This window comes from Budorcas taxicolor, chromosome 11 (genome assembly GCF_023091745.1).
Source record: "Budorcas taxicolor isolate Tak-1 chromosome 11, Takin1.1, whole genome shotgun sequence".
NCBI lineage: Eukaryota > Metazoa > Chordata > Mammalia > Artiodactyla > Bovidae > Budorcas > Budorcas taxicolor.
Window position 1 is genome coordinate 140388994 of NC_068920.1, and position 12206 is coordinate 140401199.

Genomic DNA, 12206 nt, shown 5'->3' on the forward strand with positions numbered 1-12206 from the left:
TGAGCATCTGGTTATATTTAGTTTTGCTTTTCCAGGATATTACATTATTCTCATGGAAGGGGGTAGGGCTGTGGTCAGGGACCAGCGTCCAGTAGATTTATTGTCTGTTTTGTGCATATTAACGAGGAAAGACCTACATAGGACCATAGAAACCTTGGTCACACCCTCTGCATAGGTCACTGTTAGTCCTGGAGCTGCGACTACAGATCTGGACTATAGTTTTAATTACTGTGTTTCATCACATTTAAGATGCTATTAAGGCACTTTCTCGGAGCACTAAAGCACTGCCTACTCTGACACAGTGCCTTTCCCTCAGTCCTTGACCATCAGACATCCAGCTAAATGTCCAATCTGTGTCAGAAGTGAAGTCGCTCAGTCGTGTCCGACTCTTTGCGACCCCATGGACTGTAGCCTATCAGGCTCCTCCGTCCATGGGATTTTCCAGGCAAGAGTGCTGGAGTGGATTGCCATTTCCTTCTCCAGGGGATCTTCCCGACCCAGGAATCAAACCCGGGTCTCCCGCATTGCAGGCAGACGCTTTACCGTCTGAGCCACCAGGGAAGCCCCAAACTGGGTTACAACCCACTTGTGCACCCTGACCTCCAGTGTGCTTGCTTTCTTTAGAGTCCCTCGGTTTGCAGTCCAAAGCCTCTTGAGCTCTGGCTCAGCTGAGAGGACGCAGGTCAGAGGCACTCTGCAGACTAGGCTGAGAGGAAGGGCTGGGGAAACAGCCTCAGGCAGCTCCCCCTGGAGCAGAGAAGCGACCAAAGTCAATGGCCCGGCTGCTGGGGGCGGGGTGGGGTGGAGCAGCTGTCAGTTGTGAGACACATCCTGATTTAGAGTTGTTAAGAAGTGTGCTGCTTAGAATGATAAAATAACAGCCTGTTGTAAGCAATTGTGTTTATGAATGCATTTTTTTTTTTTTTTTAAGAAAACAGGAGTAGAACTCCTGTTTGTATTCTCATGTTTGATACTAGGATTAGTGCTAACCTTTTTAAAAAGATGTGCATATCCAACAAGAATTCCCTCTATTGCTAGCAGTAAATATTTATGAAGTTGAAGTATTTTAAGAAGAAGGCAATATTTTAAAAGCAGCGACACTTCTGTAGTTACTGAGAAAATTTGGATTTTGTTTTGGGTGAGGGGAGGGAGTCGAATTTAGTCCTAAGCAGAGATCAATTGGTAAATGAGACCTTCAAAACTGTGCTTTCGTAATCTAAGAATTTGCAGAAAGAGGAGACATGCTGAATGTTTTAAACAGCCCCCCACTACCAAGACAAAGTCTGATTTTTTTTAAAGTTACATTTATAATTCATTTGTATCAAAACTATTTTAACATACATGTGCTTTTTCAAATAAAAAAAAAGTAGAATATACCAAATGCATAAACCTTTATCAGCTACACAGCTTCAGTGTCTTGAGTCTTTGTGGTCATTTTTTAATGTTGTGGTTCTTAATACAAAATGGGAAAACTCCTTAGGTATCCAGGCATCTCTTGTTGAGCTGAAGATTTTTCATTGCTTTGGCCTCACAGAGTTTTGGTTTCAACTATCATAAGTGAAAATATTTTTCAATTAATATTCTAATTAATGGTAATATTAATTAGAATAAAAAATTGTTTTTTAAAAATATGTGTAACTTCTAAAAATAAAACTTTATATATATTCAAAGTCATGTTTCTATGAACTGGGGAAGATATTACAATTGACAAAATCAAGCCTCTTTGTGAATAGTAACTTGAATGCCTCATACAGATGACTCTTCCACCCCTGATTTATCATCAGGGCACCTATGACTGAACCGAGTCATAAAGTCTTGGGAAATAAGGAAGAAATGCTTCCTTGGGCTTTTAAATCCTACCTTCTCAGAATTTTGGGGTGAAAGTGAAAGTTGCTCAGTTGTGTCCAACTCTGTGAGGCCATGGACTGTACAGTCCATGGAATTCTCCAAGCCAGAATACCGGAGTGGGTAGCTTTCCCGTCTCCAGGGGATCTTCCCAACCCAGGGGTCGAACCCAGGTCACCCACACTGTAGTCGGATTCCTTATCAGCTGAGCCACAAGGGAAGCCCAAGAATACTGGAGTGGGTAACCTATCCTTTCTCCAGTAGATCTTCCCAACCCAGGAATCGAACTGTGGTCTCCTGCATTACAGGCGGATTCTTTACCAACTGAGCTATGATTAAAATCATTCTCAAGTAAACCAAGATGTAAATAATAGTATTTCTCATACTGATGATCAATCCTAGAGATTCAGGGATCACATTCTTAAGTATTTTCCAAATTTTCCCTTCTCCCTTCTTCCCATCACCTGATGCCTTTTTGCATGTCTTCAAAATGTCTGGGCTGTTTTATATGGAGATCTAAGTTTTTATTTGGAGTTCTGCCTAAGAAACTATTGCCTGCAGGTCAAAACCTGGATCCGAATTGTTGCTGACTGATGAACATCAAGTGATCCAGAGTGCCTGATTAGAAAATTTCCTAAATATGAATTAGATGTGGTACAAATTATATCCTGAGTCAGTAGTTATCTGATTAGATTTTTTTACTTTATTCATCTACATAGAGGCCTGTACTTTGCATCACTCAGATTTTTAGAATAGGTTTGAAATGTGTAGCTCTAAAAGTTACTGATATTTCATGATTTTGAACTAACTACCTGTGGGCTTGAAGGTATATCAAAATATTTTTTTGATATATCTTTAAGGAGTTTTGTTCTTTAAAGAGTGAATATAAATTAGTTGTTTCTTTGAGTCGGCAAATGAAGTTTTTGTAATTTTATATAATATCGATACCATGTGCTAGGGACTATTTTAAGCACTGGTAATCCTACTGTAATACCAAATCTACCTTCATGGAGCTTAAAGTCTAGTTAGAGAAACAGTACCGCATGTTATTTCAGGTAATGGTCATTGCTATGAATAATAATAGGGTAAGGAGTTGAGGTGGAGAGGAGAGGTGTTTTGGATGGAGTGTTAGGAAAAGACTTGGCAGAAGCTGATATTTAAGCAGAGGTCTGAAACAAGTAAGAGAAGAGCCATGGAAAGATGGATGTAGGCTTGACACTTGAAGGCGGAGATGAGTGCAAAGGCCTTACTTAGTGTGAGAATGAACTTCATGTTTCAAAATCTCAAGGCCAGAACTTGGTGAGTGTAAGGAATGAAGTTCATAGGCAGACAAAGAAGTGAGATGGTTTGAGGTCCTGGGCAGGTTTTCAGACCTTGTTTGGAGATCATTTTCAAAGAATCTCTCCACCTATGACAGGTGTTAGGAGGAGTTAGGAGTTTGGGCCAACATGGAAAGAGCAAACGAATCTGGAAGCTTCCACCATGATCCAGGTGAGACGTCACAGGGGTGACTTGGACCAGATAATGAGGATAGAAGCCTTCAGATTTGAAGTTCAGAGGCAGCGGGACTTGCTGATGAGAATACTGTTGACCCTTGAACAACACGGGAGTTAAGGGCAGTCAGAAATCCAAGTTTATCATCAGCCCTCCACATATGCATTTCTGCCCCAGCAACATGGTTTGGAAAGCGCTGTTGTTCAGTCACTAAGTTGTTTACAACTGCATCGTCATCGACTGTAGCCCACCAGGCTCCTCTGTCCATGGGATTTCCCAGGCAAGCACACTGGCGTGGGCTGCCATTTCCTTTCAGTATTTACTATTGAAAAGATCCACCTATAAGTGGGTCCACACAGTTCAAATCTGTACTGTTCAAGGGTCAGCTGTAGTGTAGAGCTGTGAGAGAAACCAAGGATCATTGGCCAGGGAGTCGGGGGTCTAAAAACCTGGATGAGTGATGGTGTCATTCATGGAGCTAGGGAAGATGTGGGGTAGGAGAGAAAAATGGACGGCTATGGGGGAGACGTAGACTGGCTCTGATTTGAGCAGGCAGTGGTATTTGAGACAATCGTTTAGTTAATTGGGTATTTGATGGGTTACTTTACGTTGGTAAATGTAAGAACTTGGGAAATGATAGCATAAGGTAAGAGTCTAGAGATCTATATTTTGCTGCAAAATGCTGGGAAGAACCCAAATTGCGTGCCCAAGATATTTGGGAAACTGAATTGCTTACACAAAAGGCTCTATGGGAACTGTGTCATTTTATTTAGAAGCTAATTGACTATCATTTTCTCACTAAACCCCTACACATCCGGTGAGGTAAGGCTCTCTGAAGATGTCTGCTGAAGCATGTGTTTTACTTCCTGACATGGTTTCCGACGGTGTAGAGGAAATAAGCATCTGGCTTCTTTAAGAAAGTTGTTCATATTGTTCATCTAGAGACCGTGATTCTGAAGGAAGGAACTACAGGGAAGATGAAGCCTTAAAGCAGTATGAGTCCTTTTTAGAAATAATTTTATAGCTATTCAAGAAAAATGAAATAATACAAGAGGAAATAAGGAAACAGTATTTCAAAACACAGAGTTCAAGTTAGCATAAAAGTAAGACATTTGGAAGCATTTTCCTTTCAGGACAGCAGGAGTTAAAGAGCCAGGTGACAGCATAATCAAAATAGCTGAGTATAAGCTGAAACAGAACGTAGGCCACTGAATAATGAGAGGATGCCCATAGCTTCTCCTTTCTCAAGGGACCACTGAGGCTGGGAGGGACACAGGTTCCTGAGCATCCTTGTCACTGAGGGGTGTGTGTGTGGGCGCATGCTGGGAGGGACACAGGTTCCTGAGCATCCTTGTCACTGAGGTGTGTGTGTGTGCGCGCGCGCATACTGGGAAGGACACAGTTTCCTGAGCATCCTTGTCAGTGAGCTGTGTGTGTGTATGCATGCATGCTGGGAAGGACACAGGTTCCTGAGCATCCTTGTCAGTGAGCTGTGTGTGTGTGTGCACGCATGCTGGGAAGGACACAGGTTCCTGAGCATCCTTGTCACAGCTGTGTGTGTGTGTGTGCTGGGAGGGATACAGGTTCCTGAGCATCCTTGTCATGGAGGTGTGTGTGTGTGTGCAAGTGCTGGGAGGGACACAGGTTCCTGAGCATCCTTGTTGCTGAGGGGTGTGTGTGTGTGCGTGTGCGTGTGTGCATGTGCATGTGTATGCTGGGCAGGACACAGGTTCCTGAGCATCCTTGTCGCTGAGGGGGTGGGTATGTGTGGTGGGAGGGACACAGGTTACTGAGCATCCTTGTCACTGAGAGTGTGTGCGTGTGCGCATGCTTAAATGGAACTTGATTCCAGAAATTGTCATGGCTCACCTTCAACTCTGGTCCATGGCAATACTTATTTCCTTCTACCTCCTTTCTTCATTCCCTGAGGTAGATTGTATTTTTTAAAGATGACAACACAAGAGATCCCTTCCGTCGTCTTCCAAAACCTTGCTTTGTAGAGTCTAATTCCCTTCTTAAGCTAGACAGATTTGTATGTCACTTATAACAGTATGACAGTATGTAAAACTGTGTTAACTTCGATGGCTCAGTCAGAAAAGGCAATGAAGAGAAAGAGAAGTCCCACCTTGGTCTCTAGAACATTCATGCCAGATCACTGTGCCTCCATGGAAGCAGTCTGACTTCCCTGAGGCTGCCACTCCATGAGGCAGCCTGAACGAGACTAGCCTGTGTAGGAAAACCACTTGGAGAAGCCCTGGGACTACATGAAGAGAAGTGCCTAGCCACCCTCAGCTGCTCCAACCACACCAAAACCCCCGTCTCCGTCCATCTGCTTGAGATCTCCAAGCCAGAACTGCCCAACGGAGTCCTTTCTGACACCCTGGCCCAAACAACCATGGAGATAATACAGTAGTTATTGTTTCAAGCCGTGAAGTTTTGGGGTGATTTGTCACATAGTATTAGTAACAAACAGATTTTGGTATCTGAGAAAAGGAATACCCAAACAAAAATGAATTTAAACCATATGGCACTGGTTGGAAGGACCTTGAAGTTTAGATTCACAAGTACATAAATTCAAAGGACCTAGAGAAAGATGCTCGTGGAAGCTTAAAAGGGCCTTGGGGAGAGTGTTAGAAAATAAAGCATTTCAAGGATGCTCTTGGTGAGAGCTAAAAGAGGAAAATGCCATTGGAAGCAGGAGTGAAAAGTGGACCCTTGTTATGTACTGATGGAAAGTTGGCATAGCTGATGCCGTGGTACTAATAACATGGAAAATCGGAAATGTACCTAATCCACTGGTGATCTAGCTGAAGAGATGTGTGGGTAGAATGTGGAAAGTTACTTCTGGTTTCTTGCGGCCTATGACAAAACATGAGAGAGGAGAGATGAACTAAAAGTTTAGCAGTTAACATATAAGGAGCCAGGACTATTTTTTATTTCCACCCTCTCCCAGATGACAACTAATTTTTACACTATGGAGAGGCTTGCGTGCAAAATAAAATCCAGGGTAGAACAATGTAAGACCCTTGCTTAGGACCTCAGAAAGACTTAAGGCAGGGCTTTTAGACCTTTTCAGACAGATAAAAGACCCCTCTTTCTGAGGGTGTGATTTTTGGGTGCTCTTCATTAAACAATAGTTAAGAATATCAGGGGTGTTGTTCCCAAGCAATCACACAATGGGCCCTTTCTAATGGCATGGGTTTTATAAGTTCAGTCACTTGGTCATGTCCGACTCTTTGCAACCTCATGGACTCCTGCACACCAGGCTTCCCTGTCCATCACCAAATCCCAAAGCCTACTCAAATTCATGCCCATCACGTCAGTGATGTCATCCTCTGTCATCCCCTTCTCCTCCCACCTTCAATCTTTCCCAGCATCAGGGTCTTTTCAAATGAGTTGTTTCTTCGAATCAGATGGCCAAAGTATTGGAGTTTCAGCTTCAGCATCAGTCCTTCCAGTGAATATTCAGGACTTATTTTCTTTAGGATGGACTGGTTGGATCTCCTTGCAGTCCAAGGGACTCTCAAGAGTCTTCTCCAACACCACAGTTCAAAAGCATCAATTCTTTGACACTCAGCTTTCTTTATAGCCCAACTCTCACATCCACATGTGACTACTGGAAAAACCATAGCTTTGACTAGACGGACGTTTGTTGGTAAAGTAATGTCTCTGCTTTTTAATATGCTGTCTAGGTTGGTCATAACTTTGCTTCCAAGGAGCAAGTGTCTTTTCATTTCATGGCTGCAGTCACCATCTGCAGTGATTTTGGAGCCCCCAAAAATAAAGTCACTCACTGTTTCCATTGTTTCCCCATCTATTTGCCATAAAATGATGGGACTGGATGCCATGATCTTAGTTTTCCGAATGTTGAGTTTTAAGCCAATTTTTTCACTCTCCTCTCTCACTTTCATCAAGAGCCTCTTTAGTTCCTCTTTGCTTTCTGCCATAAGGGTGGTGTCAGCTGCATATCTGAGGTTATTGATATTTCTCCCAGCAATCTTGATTCCAGCTTGTGATTCATCCAGCCTGGCATATCGCATGATGTACTCTGCATAGAAATTAAATAAGCAGGGTGACAGTATACAGCCTTGACATACTCTTTTCCCAATTTGAAACCAGTCTTTTGTTCCATGTCCAGTTCTTGCTTCTTGACCTGCATACAGATTTCTCAGGAGGCAGGTCAGTCTGGTATTACCACCTCTTTAAGGATTTTTCAGTTTATTGTGATCCACACAGTCAAAGGGTTTGGAGTAGTTAATAAAGCAAAAGTGGATGTTTTTTCTGGAACTCTCTTGCTTTCCCCATGATCCAGCGGATGTAGGCAATTTGATCTCTGCTTTTTCTCACTTTTCTAAATCCAGCTTGAACATCTGGAAATTCATGGTTCATGTACTGTTGAAGCCTGGCTTGGAGAATTTTGAGCATTACTTTGCTAGTGTGTGAGATGAGTGCAATTGTGCAGTAGTTTGAACATTCTTTGGCATTGCCTTTCTTTGGGATTGGAATGAAAGCTGACCTTTTCCAGTCCTGTGACCTCTGCTGAGTTTTCCAGATTTGCTGGCATATTGAGTGCAGTACTTTCACAGCATCATCTTTTAGGATTTGAAATAGCTCAACTGAAATTCTATCACCTTCACTAGCTTTGTTCGTAGTAATGCTTCCTAAGGCCCACTTGACTTCCCATTCCAGGATGTCTGGCTCTAGCTGAGTGATCACACCATCTTGGTTATCTGGATTATGAAGATCTTTTTGTACAGTTCTTCTGTGTATTCTTGCCACCTCTTCTTAATATCTTCTGCTTCTGTCAGATCCATACCATTTCTGTCCTTTATTGTGCTCATTTTTGCATGAAATGTTCCCTTGGTATCTCTAATTTTCTTGAAGAGATCTCTAGTCTTTCTCATTCTGTTGTTTTCTTCTATTGCTTTGCACTGATCACTGAGGAAGGCTTTCTTATATCTCCTTACTATTCTTTGGAACTCTGCGTTCAAATGGGTATATCTTTCCTTTTCTCCTTTGCCTTTAGCTTCTCTTCTTTTCAAAGCTATTTGTAAACCCTCGTCACACAACTATTTTGCCTTTTTGCATTTCTTTTTCTTGGGGATGGTCTTGATCACTGCCTCTTGTACAATGTCACAAACCTCTGCCCATAGTTCTTCAGGCACTCTATCAGATCTAATCCCTGAAATCTATTTCTCACTTCCATTATATAATCTTAAGAGATTGGATTTAGGTCATACCTGAATGGTCTAATGCTTTTCCTTGCTTTCTTCAATTTAAGTCTGAATTTGGCAATAAGCAATTCATGATCTGAGCCACAGTCAGCTTCCAGTCTTGTTTTTGCTGACTGTATAGAGTTTTTCCATCTTTGGCTGAAAAGAATATAATCAGTCTGATTTCAGTATTAACCATCAGGTGATGTCCATGTGTAGAGTCTTCTCTTGTGTTGTTGGAAGTGGGTGTTTGCTATGACCAGTGTGTTCTCTTGGCGAAACTGTTAACCTTTGACCTGCTTCATTTTGTACTCCATGGCCAAATTTGCCTGTTACTCCAGGTATCTCTTGACTTCCTACTTTCGCATTCCAGTCCCCTCTCATAGGACTTTATAAACTGATCCATAAAAAACTGTTAAGATTTTTCTTTAAAGAATTGTATCAGCTTAGACAGAAAGAGACAGTACAAAAATGAAAACAAGTTTTGTACTCCTGAAACCTTATGGGCAGGCAGTAAGCAGAGAAACTACTCAGCTATAAACAGGCTCCTTTTTTTATGAAAAAGGAAGGCTAACTCAGAAGGTAGAGACAAGAACAGAAAAGGCAGAGCCAAAAGCCATGGAGAACAACCGGCAGAAGGTAGGACTGAGCCTTAATCAAGGAAATTACAAGATGTACCTAGCTGGATATCAAAATTGCTATGGACCAGAGACTACCTTAAGCTTTCCAGTTTCCCCTTTTTTGAAAGTATGCCTCAACTGTAGTTATGCTTCAGTTCAGTTCAGTTGCTCAGTCGTTTCCGACTGTTTGCGACCCCATGGACTGCAACACGCAAGGCTTCCCTATCCATCACCAACTCCCAGAGCTTACTCAAACTCATGTCCATTGAGTTGGTGATGCCATCCAACCATCTCATTCTCTGTCATCCCCTTCTCCTGCCTTCAATCTTTCCCAGCATAAGGGTCTTTTCAAATAAGTCAGTTATTCCCATCAGGTGGCCAGAGGATTGGAGTTTCAGCTTCAGCATCAGTCCTTCCAATGAGTATTCAGGACTGATCTCCTTTAGGATGGACTGGTTGGATCTCCTTGCAGTCCAAGGGACTCTCAAGACTCTTCTCCAACACAACAATTCAAAAGTATCAATTCTTCAGTGCTCAGCTTTCTTTAAAGTCCAACTCTCACATGTATACATGACCACTGGAAAAACCATAGCTTTGACTATGCTTCCCCATCCCAAACATTCTATATTGTGTAAGGCAGGTGGGAAAGGGGGCGATAATTACCTATTGGTTATCCACAAGCCTTTGGATTAAAAAGAATGATCTCAATGTGCTACATCTGATGAACCAACTCTGAGGAGCCTTTAGATGATGAGATCTGGGGCTTCAAGCCCGACCCTGAAGTCATAATGGGATGAGACTTTTGTCATTACTTGGGAGCAGGTGAATGCATTTTGAAGGTGGAAGAGATGGATCGTGGCTACAGGGCAGACTGAAGCCGATGATTTTCCAAAAAGGGTGGCAACAGCATTGCTCCTGTTCTTCTAGAGACTAAAAAACCCATCAAGAAAGACATGGAGTGTAATTTCCTTCTTGACTATGGGCTAGGTTTGTGACTTTCCTGTAATCAATGGAATGCCGTGGAAGCGCTACTTCATGACAATTGAGGCTAGGTCAGAAAGGACTATGAAATTTCCAGTTTGTTTGCAGGAATGCCTGTGGTGGAGATCTGAACCATCAGGTAAGTACTATGGCTGCTGTGCGGTCGCCATGCTGTGAGGAAGCACAAACTGGAGACGCTCTGAGGCTGGAAGGGGAGAGAGGCCCTCTCCACTCCAGCCTGCTCCAGGGACCTGTTTCAGCTCAAACTATCATGTGACTGCAACTGCATGAGCAACCCCCAACCAGAAACATTCAGGTGAACCTTCTCAAATTCCCGACCCACAGTAGCTGTGAGGAATATTAAGATGATGATTTCTATTTTACGCCATCACAGCTTGGAGAGGATAAAATGTTGTGGTACACCCCTCAACTCTAATGTGATATTTCCTTTTATTTTATGTGCCTTTAGTGTTCTTTTGTGAGAATGGATGCTTCATTTGTTTGTATTATACTGTGCAACAGATTTCACTGTTGCTTTTTCTCCCTTTCAGCATTGTAAAAACTCACATGTGGACGTCGGCTCCCAGCTGAAGGTGAGTAGGCCATAGGGTGAATGTACCACGTCTTACTTACCTAGTCTTCTAATCACAAACACTAGTCGCCTCCAGTCCCCACACCAGAAACAGAGTTGTCATGGACGTGCTGGGAAAAGTCCCCATACAGACTCCTGTGAGAGCATCTTGGGCAACATACCCAGGAGTAGGGATGTTGGGTCAGAGGGCGTATGTGCACTTATTCTAACCAATACTGCCAGACTGCTCTCAGCCCCTGCAACAGTCTACACTAGCAGAGCAGTGAGGACTGAAACAAATAATAAGACGCTCACTCGCTGGCCCAATTTCTACATTTTATTTATTTCCCAGTGAGTCTGCTGGGAAAATGAGATCATGGCATCCGGTCTCATCATTTCATTGCAAATAGATGGAGAAACAATGGAAACAGTGAGTGACTTTATTTTGGGGGGCTCCAAAATCACTGCAGATTGTGACTGCAGCCATGAAATTAAAAGACACTTGCTCCTTGGAAGCAAAGTTATGACCAACCTAGACAGCATATTAAAAAGCAGAGACATTACTTTGCCAACAAAGGTCCGTCTAGTCAAAGCTATGGTTTTTCCAGTAGTCACATGTGGATGTGAGAGTTGGACTTTAAAGAAAGCTGAGGGCAGACGAAGTGATGCTTTCGAACTGTGGTATTGGAAAAGACTCTTGGACTGCAAGGAGCTCCAACCAGTCAATCCTTAAGGAAATCAGTCCTGAATATTCATTGGAAGGACTGATGCTGAAGCTGAAACTCCAATACTTTGGCCATCTGATTTGAAGAACCAACTCATTTGAAAAGACCCTGATGCTGGGAAAGATTGAGGGCAGGAGGAGAAGGGGACGACAGAGAATGAAATGGTTGGATGGCATCACTGGCTTGATGGACATGAGTTTGAGTAAAATCTGGGAGTTGGTGATGGACAGGGAGGCCTGGTGTGCTACAGATCATGGGGTCGCAAAGAGTTACACACGACTGAGTGACTGAACTGAACTGAACTGAACTGAGTCTGCTGGAGGGTGTGTGTTTTGTTCTTGTTCTTGTTCTTGTTTGTTTGGCTGCACCAAGGGGCACGGGGCATCTTAGTTCCATGCGGGATCTTAGCTCCCTGAGCACGGATCAAACCCATGCCCCTATGGTGGAAATGTAGAGACTTAACTGCTAGACCACCAGGGAAGACCCTGGAGAGTTTGTTTCCCCGAAGACCCATGTGGCTCACTTCCTTCGCTTGGCTCTCACAGCAGTGCCACCTAACCAGCTTAGAGCAAAACCACTGCTGCACCCCATCATTTTCCATCTGTCTTCACCTGCTGTGCTTTTCTTCAGAGTTCTTACACTTGGAAGTCTGTGTGAGTGTGTGTGGTTACTGTCTGTCTCTCCCCAGAAGAATGGCGTTGGGTGTGTTATAGGTAATCAGTCAAAATTTGCTAAGAATTCATTGACTCGAGCTTGA